The sequence below is a fragment of the Ischnura elegans genome, chromosome 4, assembly GCF_921293095.1.
Source record: "Ischnura elegans chromosome 4, ioIscEleg1.1, whole genome shotgun sequence".
NCBI classification, from domain to species: Eukaryota; Metazoa; Arthropoda; class Insecta; order Odonata; family Coenagrionidae; genus Ischnura; species Ischnura elegans.
Window position 1 is genome coordinate 98,887,748 of NC_060249.1, and position 13,224 is coordinate 98,900,971.

Consider the following 13,224-nt stretch of genomic DNA (forward strand, 5'->3'; position numbering starts at 1 on the left):
GATGCTGAAAATGAGTAAGTAAATGAACTTGCGTTCATATACGTATAATACCTATATGACTTGCATTCCCTTTGGCGCAAATGACCAGAGGTGTCGGTAGCCCCATCCAAGTACCATATCATCAGAAAAATACGTGAGTCCTGTGAAATATCGGTTTTGACGGTAACAATGATGAATATATGTTCTCCTTTATCCCGCCAAATAGCTCTACAAGGTCTAAATACACAGAAACGTGAGAAAATCCACGCTTGATAACTTAAAAACCTCCCTGCTGCATCCATGTCAAATTCATCACCAAGCGTTCTCGCTACAAATTTAACCCAGAGCCGTGGCTCTCACTCACATGGGTGCCACACTTCTCAGAGACTGGGGTCCGCGTGAAAGATAGGCATCACCACCGCGGCCAACAATGTATAAACATCGTCGCCTTGGGCAACGGACCAACCATCACTTTCGCCCCGGTTTCCCTGGAAGGGATAACAATAAACCATCAGGCCGCGCCAGCGATCTATCGCCCAAATACCACCCCCACTTTCCCACCTGTGGAACAAGGGTCCTGAATAATTATTAGGGAAGTCCTTTGAATAAAACTCAAAGAACGCGACCCTTGATGCGGTGATCCGGATTCACGTCGATAATAAAACGTAGACGGTAGGACACCGATATGTTTCGAACGACCAGCGCCCAAAAACACGACATGACTAATGACTTGTTGACAAGTCTTCCAGTTCCGATGAAGGAGACACACGGAACTGGAGGAAAACGAAGGCAATAAATTCATGCTTGAATATGCTGTTACGTGAGCTACAGCACACTGCTAGGGGCAGAATACAGGTTATTTTTAACTTCATGCTTCAAACACATCAGCGGCGGAAGTTACTGGCGCGGTGCCATTGAAAAGCGGAGTAAAATAAGAAATGAACGAGAGAGAAACTCCTTGTTCATTAGCTGCAAAAGTATTAAGTAAAAAACGAATATAAGTTCATTTCCATAGATAGAAAATCGGGACGTTCAAGGTATTTAACATTAAAAATAAAAAAGGAAATTCAAAGAAAAAAGTACTTTATCAGTTTTCATCAGCGGAATTTGGGGAGAATCATATTTATATCATAACTGGTTTTTCACCGTGGTGATATTAAACTTAGGTCCGATGGAAAGCAACGCCGAAATCGAAAAGCATGATTAAAGAAGTATCTAATGATATTTCAATCCCATATTATATTTTAATTAATATTCATTCCTTTTAATGAAGATAATTTGTGTGATAATTTTTTTTTAAACACTCTTACGTCTCCCAGGGCCATTTTGCTACTACAAATAACAATTTTGATTCCCGTTAATATCACAGTTTTAACAAAATATTTAAATTCATGTAATTTAAGACACCTTACCTAAAATCCGTTTTGATCATATCTGAGTTTTATTTTACAGTGTTAATAATATAGGTACTACAAAAGTTTGCACCTATTACCTCGTCTTTGCGTTATTGCTCCTCTTCTTTTGAACGCAAGCAGTACAAAATGTCCACCTGCCCACTCCAGAAATTCTCCACGAACTCTAAACTAAAATATTCCCCTATATGACATGTCTCTGAAGTGCATCCCTAACCAGAATCTAATTCCCCCTCACATATTTACCTCAGAAGACTTCCACAACTGATTATTATTTCCCTGAATTACTTGAGTTCCCTGACCTACGTGAAACCTGCCAACACTATTTCAAACCATATCGTGTGATTTACTTCTACGATAACCGACATAGAGGGGCATTGAAAATGGGGGGATGGGGTTGGAAGACGGACACCAGGATGACTCGGCTAACGTATACGACGCGTAACGTATACGTATATATATAGACGACGAGGGCGCACATGCAGAGGCGAAGGAGAAACCTTGAAGAAAGTCTGGGTAAAAAAGAATCCTTCGGCGGGGAGCAAAATATTTGACGAGGAATCTGAGGCGCTCTTTCCCGCTTTAGCCTCAACGGCGCGGCGTCCTAAGACTTGACGAGGGAAAGGAACGTCTTGTGCTAACATAGGATAAGCTAAGATAGGAAAAAGGCGGGCGGAAGGGAGTGAGGGGGTGGAGTGGAGTGGAGGGGAAGGAGGGGTAGGGCTGCTTCATGCGGGCTGTTGGGCGGACGGGCGTTAAACATCTTGAGGGAGAGGAGGGGATAAGGGGGGGGGGGGCAGGGGAGGATCTTTTTTCACACGACCTGGTGAATCATTTATGCCAACTTCCCTCCGCGCGCGAATTCTTCCGAAACCCCGTTCTACAAAAAATGTTATGCTACATAAACTTCTCGGCTTCCAGGTCTACGACGTGTTGCTATGGAAGACGTGGTGCTGGCCAGTGGCGGTGCTAAAGGGCTATTCCCCACCCCACCACTGATGAAAAAATTAATATCTTTTCATGCCGGAGATTTTGTCGGTATTAAATAACAATCTTGTCACATTAGGCCATTATTAAATCACTTTTTATTGGTATTCAACGGCTTTAGACATTTTATAAAATCATCAATAAAAACCCGACAATATAATATATTTTAATGCATACCACCACAGTCAAGGATGCAACTAAAATTGATATGATGCACGTAATAAATTCCGACGTTTTTTACAACTAAAATTAATATCTCTGCATAGTGGTACGCAATCCTTAATCATTATCCCAGACAAAAGCATCATACGGAACAACGTGTAGCTGCAGAAGATACAATTTCTCAGGACCACAGAAATGATCTTATAATCACTGCGGAAAACATATGAATTAATAATGAGGAAGTAGCAAAGAAAGCTTCGCATTAGCATTGAACTACGCCGGAGAACTATGCGAACTATACCTCGGGGTTTATTAAATTTGCCCACTGAATTATAATGCCTGTTATTATTTGCACTCAGAGCCACTTCCGGTCGGACAGACCCTGCGTCCACATTTGCATCTACAATTTACCCCATGCACGATGGCATCCTTAAAGATGAATGATATGTAACATTTAATGAAAATACGATTTTTTCTGATTTCTAGAAGTTCAGTTTCGTTTTTTTCACGATTGATTTAAAATAATGGCTATAATCAATAATTTTAACCGCGAGGTCACAGGGTATTCCCCCAAAACAAATTTAAGAAGTCAATTATTTTACTACCGTAAATAAAATGGACTATATTTCAATATTTAATGGACAATTTCAGTAGTTTATATCAATGAAGGAAATTTGTTTTTCATAGGTTAAGTACAACGTAATTATACTTTAAATTGATGTGGGAGACCGAAGTCACCACGGCAATACAATAGGGTAAAGAGAGCGTTTGCAATTTTATACGGGCTGACGGTGCGAACTCGCCAGAGTGCAGCACTAACGAGGCAAGAAGACGCTGGAAAGGACGCGGCGTTGCGACTCGAGTTCACTGGGGACGGAGGTGCTTATGAAAGCGGGGATACCCGATGCAAACGAGGGTCGTGCACTCTGCATTGAGCGGATGCACATTCCGATGCTCGCTGCCGCCGCCGCGTTCGAGAAGTCACCGTGAGATGCGCCCAGGAGTTGCAGCGGCTCGAGTGGTGAAGAAGAGAGGTGGGGTGCTAAGGCAGGGGTGGGAAAGGCCTGCCACAAACCCCTTTCTACCACCCACTCACACTCTTAGAGACCGCTGGGAGTGGAGAGAGACAAATGATGGCATCGCTTCAGCCATACATCAACAAAAGTAGAATGAAATGTCTGCGTAAAGTCAAAAGCTTTGAAATTATTATATTAGCAATTCATTACGCACTCTATGGTATCCGAAAATTTCGAATATTAATCCTGAAATTCTAGTAAAATTTTCGATTCCTATCCGTATAATCGTGAGATGTTGATATGAAAAGTTTCAGAGATAGGAGTTTTCCAACGGATCGGTCAAACCAATCGACCAGATCGACCAAAAGATGGCGGCATCGCTTTGGTCAGTTATCCATAAAAGCCAAATTTAACGTCTCTGTGAGGTCAAAAGCTTTGAAAACATCATATTATCCATTCATTACGTATTCTATGGTATGAGAAAATTTCAAAAAATGAACCCTAATGTCCAAGTAAAAATTTTCGTTTCCAATCTTATACATCATTCATATTGACATAAAAGGCTCCAGAGATGGGGGTTTTCCTAAAGGAAAATTAATAAAGAAAGGTTGCTCTTTAAATTTGAGCTATAAAAAAATTCCACAGCAATTCCTAAAAATTATGGGCAGGTTTTTCCATCTTTTATCGCCTCTTCATTTCCAACAAATTGAAAGAAAATCCTTCAGGGATGGAAGTTTCCGATGGATAACTTTGATAAAAGAGTCGACCTCATTGAAATATCCTATCTCACGCGCTGCACTCCAGTTTTATGCTGACGTATAAGTTAAGTCGGGGTCCCGAGGTTTGAATTCAATGTGAGCAGGACTCGAGTGAAGGAGAGGATATTCATTCTATGCGCCTCAAGACGTCTCGAGATCCCCTCGCCGTGGGTCGTAGGCACGCACCATAAGACATCTTCTCCTCGAACCGCTTGGTCGGCCCCCAAAGGCCACTCCGCCCCCCTACTCCCCCCTCAAAAGATGAGAATCGCCCACCCCCAACCCTTCGAGGGGCTTTGCATACATTTCCACCCCCTCTCCGAAGCCAACTTCTTTTCTTGAAAGGGGGGGAGTCTAGGACGTGGGGGTTGTAGGGGTATTGGGGAACGTGGGAGAGATAGGGGACTGGGTCGGAGTCGCCCTGGGCTTTCGCCCCACTCCCCCTCCCAACAAAGGCGGTGATGGTAACGCGTGTATCTCTACCCCCTCATTAGGTACGCGATATGTGAGTGACATATCGGAAAACAGGCGTCGAAGTGAATTTGATACGAAAGATATTATCAGTGAAACGTTTGAAAAATTATAATGACTGCTATTCTCCACTCCACAGATAGTAAAGGATGGATAAAGTAAATATATATATATAAATAAACAAAAAAAGGCTTTCTAAAGATAAATTTTTGATTGGAATTAGAATACACTATGGAATTCCTCTGCTATAGTTCATAAATGTGAGGCGAAAACCTTGAGTATTTCTGTAGATGTATCGATTTATATCCCATATTGAGGAAAAAATCGATTACAATGGCTAAAAACCATTATATAAACCTTGCTCATGGAAGTATAGAATATTTTACGGCTTCGTGACGCTGGAAAGTGAGTAAGATAAGGAATGACGGATTAGATGGCGCGATTGAACCGTTAGAAGCTAAATTACTCGTTTAGAATGCAACGTACACAAGAGAGACAAAATTTATTTTAACCTTATTTTTGTTAGTATCCACAAAAGTTACCTCAGTTTTCAGCCAGCTATTATATTTTATGAGAGTAAGGTAATGGACTACAGAAAAAATGATTCGCGGTTTAAGTGCAGACAAGCCTTATTCACTTGACCATATGGAAATTCCCGTGCTGCAATTTTTTTTTTAATGTATAGGTGGAAGTTATCGGCGGCTCCGAAAATGAAGGTAATCCCCACTATAGCTCAATGCTTGTCTTAAACTCTTCACGATTGTCTAATACTCTTGCTTTTAAACCCTAAAATTACTTACTTTGAGGTGAACTCTAACCTCAGCTGATGATTCAACCTCCGATGACACTGAATTCAAGAGATTCTAGTTTTTACGCTTTTTTTTAATTAATAGGAGTTCTGATGATGACACACACACACACACACAGTTACCATTTATTAACCTTTCTCATTTCAATCTACGAAATAATGCCTGAAACAGTTAATTTCAATCATGTACAATCGTGAAGAGTGTAAGATACAGAAAAATGAGTAGGTGCCCATGTCATCTCGTAAGGTGATTGGGATAACGTTGACGCAGGGCACGCCGTGCGAACCCGTTCCATATGGTGCTCCTAGCTAAGACTTTCGGTCTATCCATACCCTCCGTATGATTACGCTAAACTTCGTCTCGTGGAAAGCGCTAAACTTGGTTTAAATCACTCGAGCAAGACTGGAAAGAGATTGCAAGCAACAACAACAACAAGAGTTCAAACTCACGGCACAATGGCTGCCCGGGCGGGCGGAGTGAAGAGGGTTTACTTCCTTTCGGACGCCACCAGCGCTCCGAGTGAGAGGCGAAGCGAGACTGGAAAAACCCAAATGGGGGCCGGGCGCGAGGAGGGAAGCGCCTCGCCGCCGCCGCGAAGAAGAAGAAGACCACGCTCCGCTTAGTTAACAACCACTCTGGCGCGCAGGAAAGCCATGCGATATGCGAGATACGGAGAGTTCACGAAGGCCTCGCGGGGTAATTAACCCTTTCTCCGGTCTACTCTGCAGAGCACCACCTCGGAACCACCCTCGGAAGAGTAAATATAGGCATACTGGCAGAGGGAAGTACGCCAGAGAGCTGAAAGTGGTGGGTCTGAGACCAAGCTGAGACCAACGTTGACAGAAACCTGAGACCAACGTTGAGAGAAATCAGAGACCGAAGTCCAGAATTCACGCATAAAAACGTTTCAGGCTTGACTTGGTGGAAATGCAATATATCCACTATTAAAAATACAGTTACACAAATGGCAATTTCCACACTTTTATATAAAACTACACTACCAACCATGGTTTCAGCATTTTATGCCATTTTCAAGGTGACAAAGAATGACATGGAATGACATAAGCACATAAAATGACATAGGAAGTTGAAACCACGGTCGGTAGCGGAGTTTTACACTATCGTGTGGAAATTATCATTTGTAGTTGTATTTTATCGCGTTGGATTCACTGTTATCGTGAGGATAAAGAAGAAGTAAATTAAGTATTCATAAGTATTTTTTTTAAATTCGGATACGTCTCATTCACATGAGTAATGAATTTCATGGAAAAACGATTAAAATAGAAATCAACACACTATTGTCGTAGTCTGCCACTCAGATCCATCACGTGATGTCGGATTTTCCCATCCCATTTTAAAAAAAATACTTATGAATACTTAATTTACTTCTTCTTTATCCTCACGATAACAGTGAATCCAACGCGATAAAATACAACTACAAATGATAATTTCCACACGATAGTGTAAAACTCCGCTACCGACCGTGGTTTCAATGGATTTTTATATAAAACTACACTACCAACCATGGTTTCAGCATTTTATGCCATTTTCAAGGTGACAAAGAATGACATGGAATGACATAAGCACATAAAATGACATAGGAAGTTGAAACCACGGTCGGTAGCGGAGTTTTACACTATCGTGTGGAAATTATCATTTGTAGTTGTATTTTATCGCGTTGGATTCACTGTTATCGTGAGGATAAAGAAGAAGTAAATTAAGTATTCATAAGTATTTTTTTTAAATTCGGATACGTCTCATTCACATGAGTAATGAATTTCATGGAAAAACGATTAAAATAGAAATCAACACACTATTGTCGTAGTCTGCCACTCAGATCCATCACGTGATGTCGGATTTTCCCATTTCGAATTTGGTCGCAGGCAGAAGCCGAAATAAATTACTTCCTGTCAGATATGTTACACATCGAGAAAGGTTGATTTACTATACAATTGCATTTGCCTCAAATACAGAATTACCTCCTCCGCATTTTGCACTACAAATCTTTTGAAAGCATATTTACAATTTAAAATCCTGGAAAATATTGACATTAAGCAGCCGGCGAATACATACGTTCGTCCCACACTGAGAAATCGTTTCCGGAAATGCAGTCATATGGATCAAGTGGATTGCAGGTCACTATGCGAACCACCAGTTAGAGCAGCTGCCCGCCGACTCCACACACCAAGACTCAACTCGCGTCATCCACCAACAAGTAGCGAATAAAGATCTTTCGAAGCACGCGCTTTTTCCATTACATTTTTTTACGACAAAACCTCCGTTCCAGCCGCTGCTTGAGTTGTGACTGATGGCAGCATTCGTGCCTGACCTCTCGTTTTACGACGCGAAATAAAAACACTCGACATTATTCCACACGTTATTTAATGTTCCTCGACCGGTTTTTGAGACCGGCACTCATCAAGGAAAAGGAAATACGGAGGCATGAGCAAAGGGAACTTTACCGACCGACCGATAACGAAGGAGGGAAAAAAAAGACTTCACAAGTCTCCTTAGTTCTCGCCTCAGTCGGAACTCTACACCTAGTGTTAACGTTCGTGATTAAGTTCACCGTAATCCAACGCTTTCGCTAGAAGCGGAAATTTTACAACAACTACACTACATGGCAAAAAAGGGAAAGAATGATGGAAAGATATACGTCGAGAAAAAGATTATTTCTTGGTTAATATCAGTTATTGACGGAAACCCCGACGAACAGGGCCTCTCAGAACCGAATCAGGTCCCACGGAACAGCACTAGCTATCGGAAAGTCAGTAGACCCATCACTCCTCAAGAAAACTGCAAGAGGCCCAGGCCCCATGGACCCCACGGTACCATCTAAATCAGCGGAGAGGGCGATGAATTTGGATCTATCCTCAACCCCAGTTTCATTCATTCCCGATATCATTTACAATTTATACACGGTTTCCAGCGGTTAAAAATGCTGCACGGGTTATTCCACTAGGTTTCGCCACTCATACCCCGACGTGGAGTTCTATGCTTCATCAACGGTTGATACTAATATGAAAAAAAATTCTCAGAGCACAGGCGTTCTAGCGGTACAAGTACGACACCTTAAACGCTAAAGCAGCCCATTTTTCCACCCGGCAACTATTCTGCCACTATAATATTCCGATATTCAAGGTTTTGGGGCTTGGTGCTCCCACGGTGCGCCTAAGCCTACGTCGGAGGATGGCAAAAATAGAGTTCTAGTCTAAGAATTGCAACGTATCAAAGAGTATCAAATTAACCTGATTAATCTAGATAAGACTTCGCTCGGGTGCATTCGCTTTTGCTTTCCGCCTGGTTTTTTACTCGAGCACAGAGAGCGAGGAGAATAAGCAAGTTCTGCGAGCAGAGTAACGGACTTAGGGGATCTGGAGCCTCTCCGATCGCGCGGAAGAACGCGAGCAAAGGCGTGGGTGTAGGAGGAGTGGACGGAGGAAGCGGATGAGGAGGAAGGAATCGGCGAAGAGAAGGCGGGATGGAAGAAGAGGAGTCGAGAAATAACGACGACGGGGCAGCGCGAGAGTAAGCGGGTGACCTTGGCGGTGAGAGGGAGGGCTCTCGCCGGGGCAAAGAGGAGGGCAGTGTTGGGGAGTTGCCCCCGGAGGCACTTTATGGACGAGAGAAAGGATTATATTCTGGGGGTTATGCGAGACCCAAAGATATGAGTGCGCGCGAAATAAAAAAAAACGAGATTCTTCGAGGAAGATTTTGAAGTGCCCGACTCAATCCACGGTCTGGAAAAAGGAAATATCAACGGCTCAGCGGGGTAGAATACTTGTGACCCCATAATGGAAAGAAGAGAGAAGATATCCATGCTAAAACAAACGCACTGCTACAATCCCACCCTTATTCTTCAGGAACCACGCATTCTGTCGTGAGGCGTACATACTAGCTACCATTGCGGTCTATATGTAAGGAGAAAGAAAGGAAATATCAAAGACTCTGCAGGATACTTGTGATCCGTAATGGCAAAAAATATCCATGCTCTATCAAGGGACCCGAATGCTAACGGCCACCAGTCTCGGAACATTACCTTCACGGCCGACACACCTTGATAGGAGGCGAAAAAAATTAAAGGATTTATACGAGCGCTGCTGAGTGAATACGGATATATAATGATTCCAAGGAGATTATGCTGAAACAACTTTAATTATGAAAGAAGGACTGAAACATTTTCCACCATATTCCGCAGATCAGTGTTAACATCGTTACCGTCGCTTGATTTCTTCACGGGGTTTCTACTGGGTGACCTCGCGGAGGGCGAACGTAACGATAGCTACCACTTCCATCGACTTCCGGGCCATGAAGGAGGCTTCCAGGGAGGTGATGAAGAGAAAATAGTAAAAGAAAGCAGTCGAAACCACACGTCGGTTTTTAAAGACCTCACGCGATAGAGCACTCGGGAAGAATTTATACGTATTTATCGCCAAAATACTACAAAATCCGACATGAGGAAAGCTTATAACGCCAGAAAAAAGATTATCTTAGTTTCCATAGCACTGAATAAAGGGAGATCTAAAATAACCCACGGTGAATAGATATTTATTTATCTAAGAACTCCTGATTTGCTCCGTCAGGAGTTTTCCCCAATGAGGCAAGGAGACAGCGAAACTAAATATGAATAGGCTCGATGGCTAATGAATGGCTTTCGTGCTCATTCGGATTACAAATATCACAGCTTAATCCCGTTCTCAATTTAAAACCAAGCAAACTCAATAAGGTATGTAATTTAACAAACTGTACTCTCTGCCTAAATGTTAAAATCCTTCAGCGCTCACTCCGAAGTGCAGATAAGACGGCATAAATCTACGATGGACGACAATTTCTGAAATAACTTCAATAATGATCTTTCCTAAGACTTTTATAAAGAATTCTATTACGATCATGGTAGCAAGAAAAATACATTGTTTATGAGGGAGAACAAACTGAGGGCATTTTCAACGGTGCCGGGTTTCCATCCGCAGTCGAGTACCCCATGAACCCAACCAAAATCCTTCTCATAGAAACCTAACTAACTGCCCTTTCACGCGGAGTTGACCTCAGTTTTCGGTCACATTCCAAAGTAACCACAGGGGGAAAAGGTAATATGAGCGGATGGATACAAGCGAGGCGCAAGTGCTCACCAACGCAGATGTCGCAGGAGGGACCGGAGCGAAGCGGCCGTTCCTCCCGCCAACTCTTGTAAGTCACCTCCCGCCAAACCGGAGCGGAAACGGAAGAACATAGGCCAATGGGGGCGGGGGGAAACGGAAAAAAACTGGACACGACCCGCCGACGAGGAGGCCAACGCATTTGACCGGACGAGGCAGCATTTCATGAGGGGGAAGGGAAGACACAACTCAAACGAGAGAGGAAAAAAAATGCGCCATTACTCCTCGCGGTACCTCATTCGAATCCTCCGCGATGTACGAACAATTGAAACGACACAACCGCACATGCAGGCGGAACGAGACGGGAACACTGAACGTCGAACACGTAACACAATTAACAAAAAAAAATAACAGAAACACACACAAACATAATGAGGCATACGAAAAACCGGCACGATCACAGAAAAAAAAGAACACACACACAAGTAAAAAAAAGTGGCCTCCGATCATCCATGGAAGACTTGGTGAACGCGAACACAGTCAACGAAAATTAAAACCGTGTATATTTTTTTCTGACTCGAACACTCTTAAAAAAGGGCCAAGACAAAAAAGAGTGAAAAAAAGCATTGCGAACGTCATATTAGCGTTACTATTTTAATTTTTCTTTACCTTCAAGGCCGTGTCGCGTGGGCGTCCAGTGTGTTTGAAATGTGGGCAGGAGGCGACTTGAAGAGTTGAGTGTGTCTTCCTCCTCAAGAAGGGGGTCCCTCGTCAGCACACCCGTAGTCTCTCGCGCTGGCTTCTATCTTCCTCTCTCTCTCTCTCTCTCCAACCCGTGCCGCAGGGGGAAGTGGGCGGGGGCGGAGGGGAGGGTTGGTGGAAGGGGGAGGGCGGGGGTGGAAAAGTGGGGATGGTTTTTGTAAGGGGAGGCGATATGGAGTGGGGAGTTAAAAGTAGGGAAGAGAGGGAGAAGTCCCTCCATAGAGCGTTACTGTCGGGCCCTCGCTTCGGTCCTCCACCATTATTTTACAGTCTTCCTCTTCACCCCGTCTTGCTGTATATACAAGTATAATATCTCTTCTCCCCTATTCAGTCCCTCAATCTTCTCCTCTTCCACTGTTCGTTCGCGCGCCATTGTGTTCCGGCTGGTGGACTTTACGGGCACGAGAGCGCGGACTGGGTTGGCTAGTCGTTTTTTTTCCTCTCTCCATCCTATCTTCTATCCTTCGAGTGGGTGGTTGCTTGGATCGTTGGTTGCGTGGGTGACTGGGATAGGGTGTGGGAAGTGCGTGGCAGGAGGTGAGGTGGGGGTGCGTGGTCCTATGGACGGGTATGCCAGACGCCCACGACGAAAACCCTAACAGATCCCGCTCTTCTGCTCTGTGGCTCATACACGTCAGTCAGGAGCCCCCTTACTTTTTCCCGACTCTTCCTTCCTTGGTGAAATTTCCGTCTCAATTGAGGTAACGGCTAGTGTAAGACAGAAGGATGGATAAAAAATTTAGGAATAAATCCAATCCTCTTTTTTCATGATAGGATAATCCTGAAGATTCTATCTATGAGGAGGGGAACGCGGCAATTTCCCCGCTCCAAAGTTCTAATTTTCTTCTCCATTGCTTCAGTATTCATTCCTCCAATTTATTCTTAGACGAAGTCCTTCGGATTCCCTGATTCATGGCGAAATAATGAAGAAAAAACTTAAAATGTTCCAGAACACAACACCGCATACGGGTACTGCATATTTATCACGCGCACTCGGCAAAAATTTATGAGATTATCTTCTTCCCCTTTTAAGTCCGACACGAGAAGTTTAAAAAAAGTAGCGACAGAGTCCCATGGGTCAGCCAGCCATGGAGAGACGACAGCAGGATGTCATTGCGACATTTTAGACGTAGCGCGGACACCTTCGTGGAAGAGCGCGGAAAAATTCGACCAGGTTCGACGCCAGGAAGGGAAGTTGAGGAGGAGCGCAGCAAACTTGGTTGCGGCACCAAAGATATCGGTTGGCGACGAAGATATGACGTCCGGGAAACATTGCGGTGACTTCACAGCGGTCTTCTCCCACCGGGCGCTCTCTTCTATCTGTGTTGAAGTTCGCTGACGCCCCCTTTTCCGCCTTGTCACGTCCGATCGGGCCGCCATCTGACGGCCTAAAGGAGTCTTCGTCACCGCGATCCTGGCGCCTATGCGGACCAGGGCCGCGTTGGAAGGGGTTCGGCTCGCGAAGAAGTAACGCCGTGAAGAGCCGACGCGCTTTCAAAGTCCCGCCTCGGTTTGCCCAAAGCGATGGAGGTGACCACACAGCCCGGCGTCCATCCTCCATCTGCTGCGGAGGAATCACATGCACCCGAAGAGGAACGAAGCCAGCGGCGGAGGGGAGTGGAGGGGAAGCGGGCAGAGGTGGCGCCGCGCCGCCGTGTGCCGGCCGCCGACCGAACCAACCCTGGGTTACGGCAGAAAGCTCGGCGTGATGGGGTGTGCTATAGCGAAGGTTTTTTTCCGAGGGAGGAGGAGGGGGGGAGTGTAGAGAGATA

At 44.4% G+C, this 13,224-nt stretch overlaps 1 long non-coding RNA gene across 1 annotated transcript in view; it reads right to left on the reverse strand.

Moving 5' to 3' along the window:
* LOC124157825 overlaps positions 1 to 11,541 on the reverse strand; it is a 180,592-nt gene extending 169,051 nt beyond the window's left edge. The window contains exon 1 of the long non-coding RNA XR_006864657.1: positions 11,360 to 11,541. This is a non-coding gene — a long non-coding RNA (uncharacterized LOC124157825). The remainder of the gene's footprint in view (positions 1 to 11,359) is intronic.
* Between the last annotated feature and the right edge of the window lie 1,683 nt (positions 11,542 to 13,224).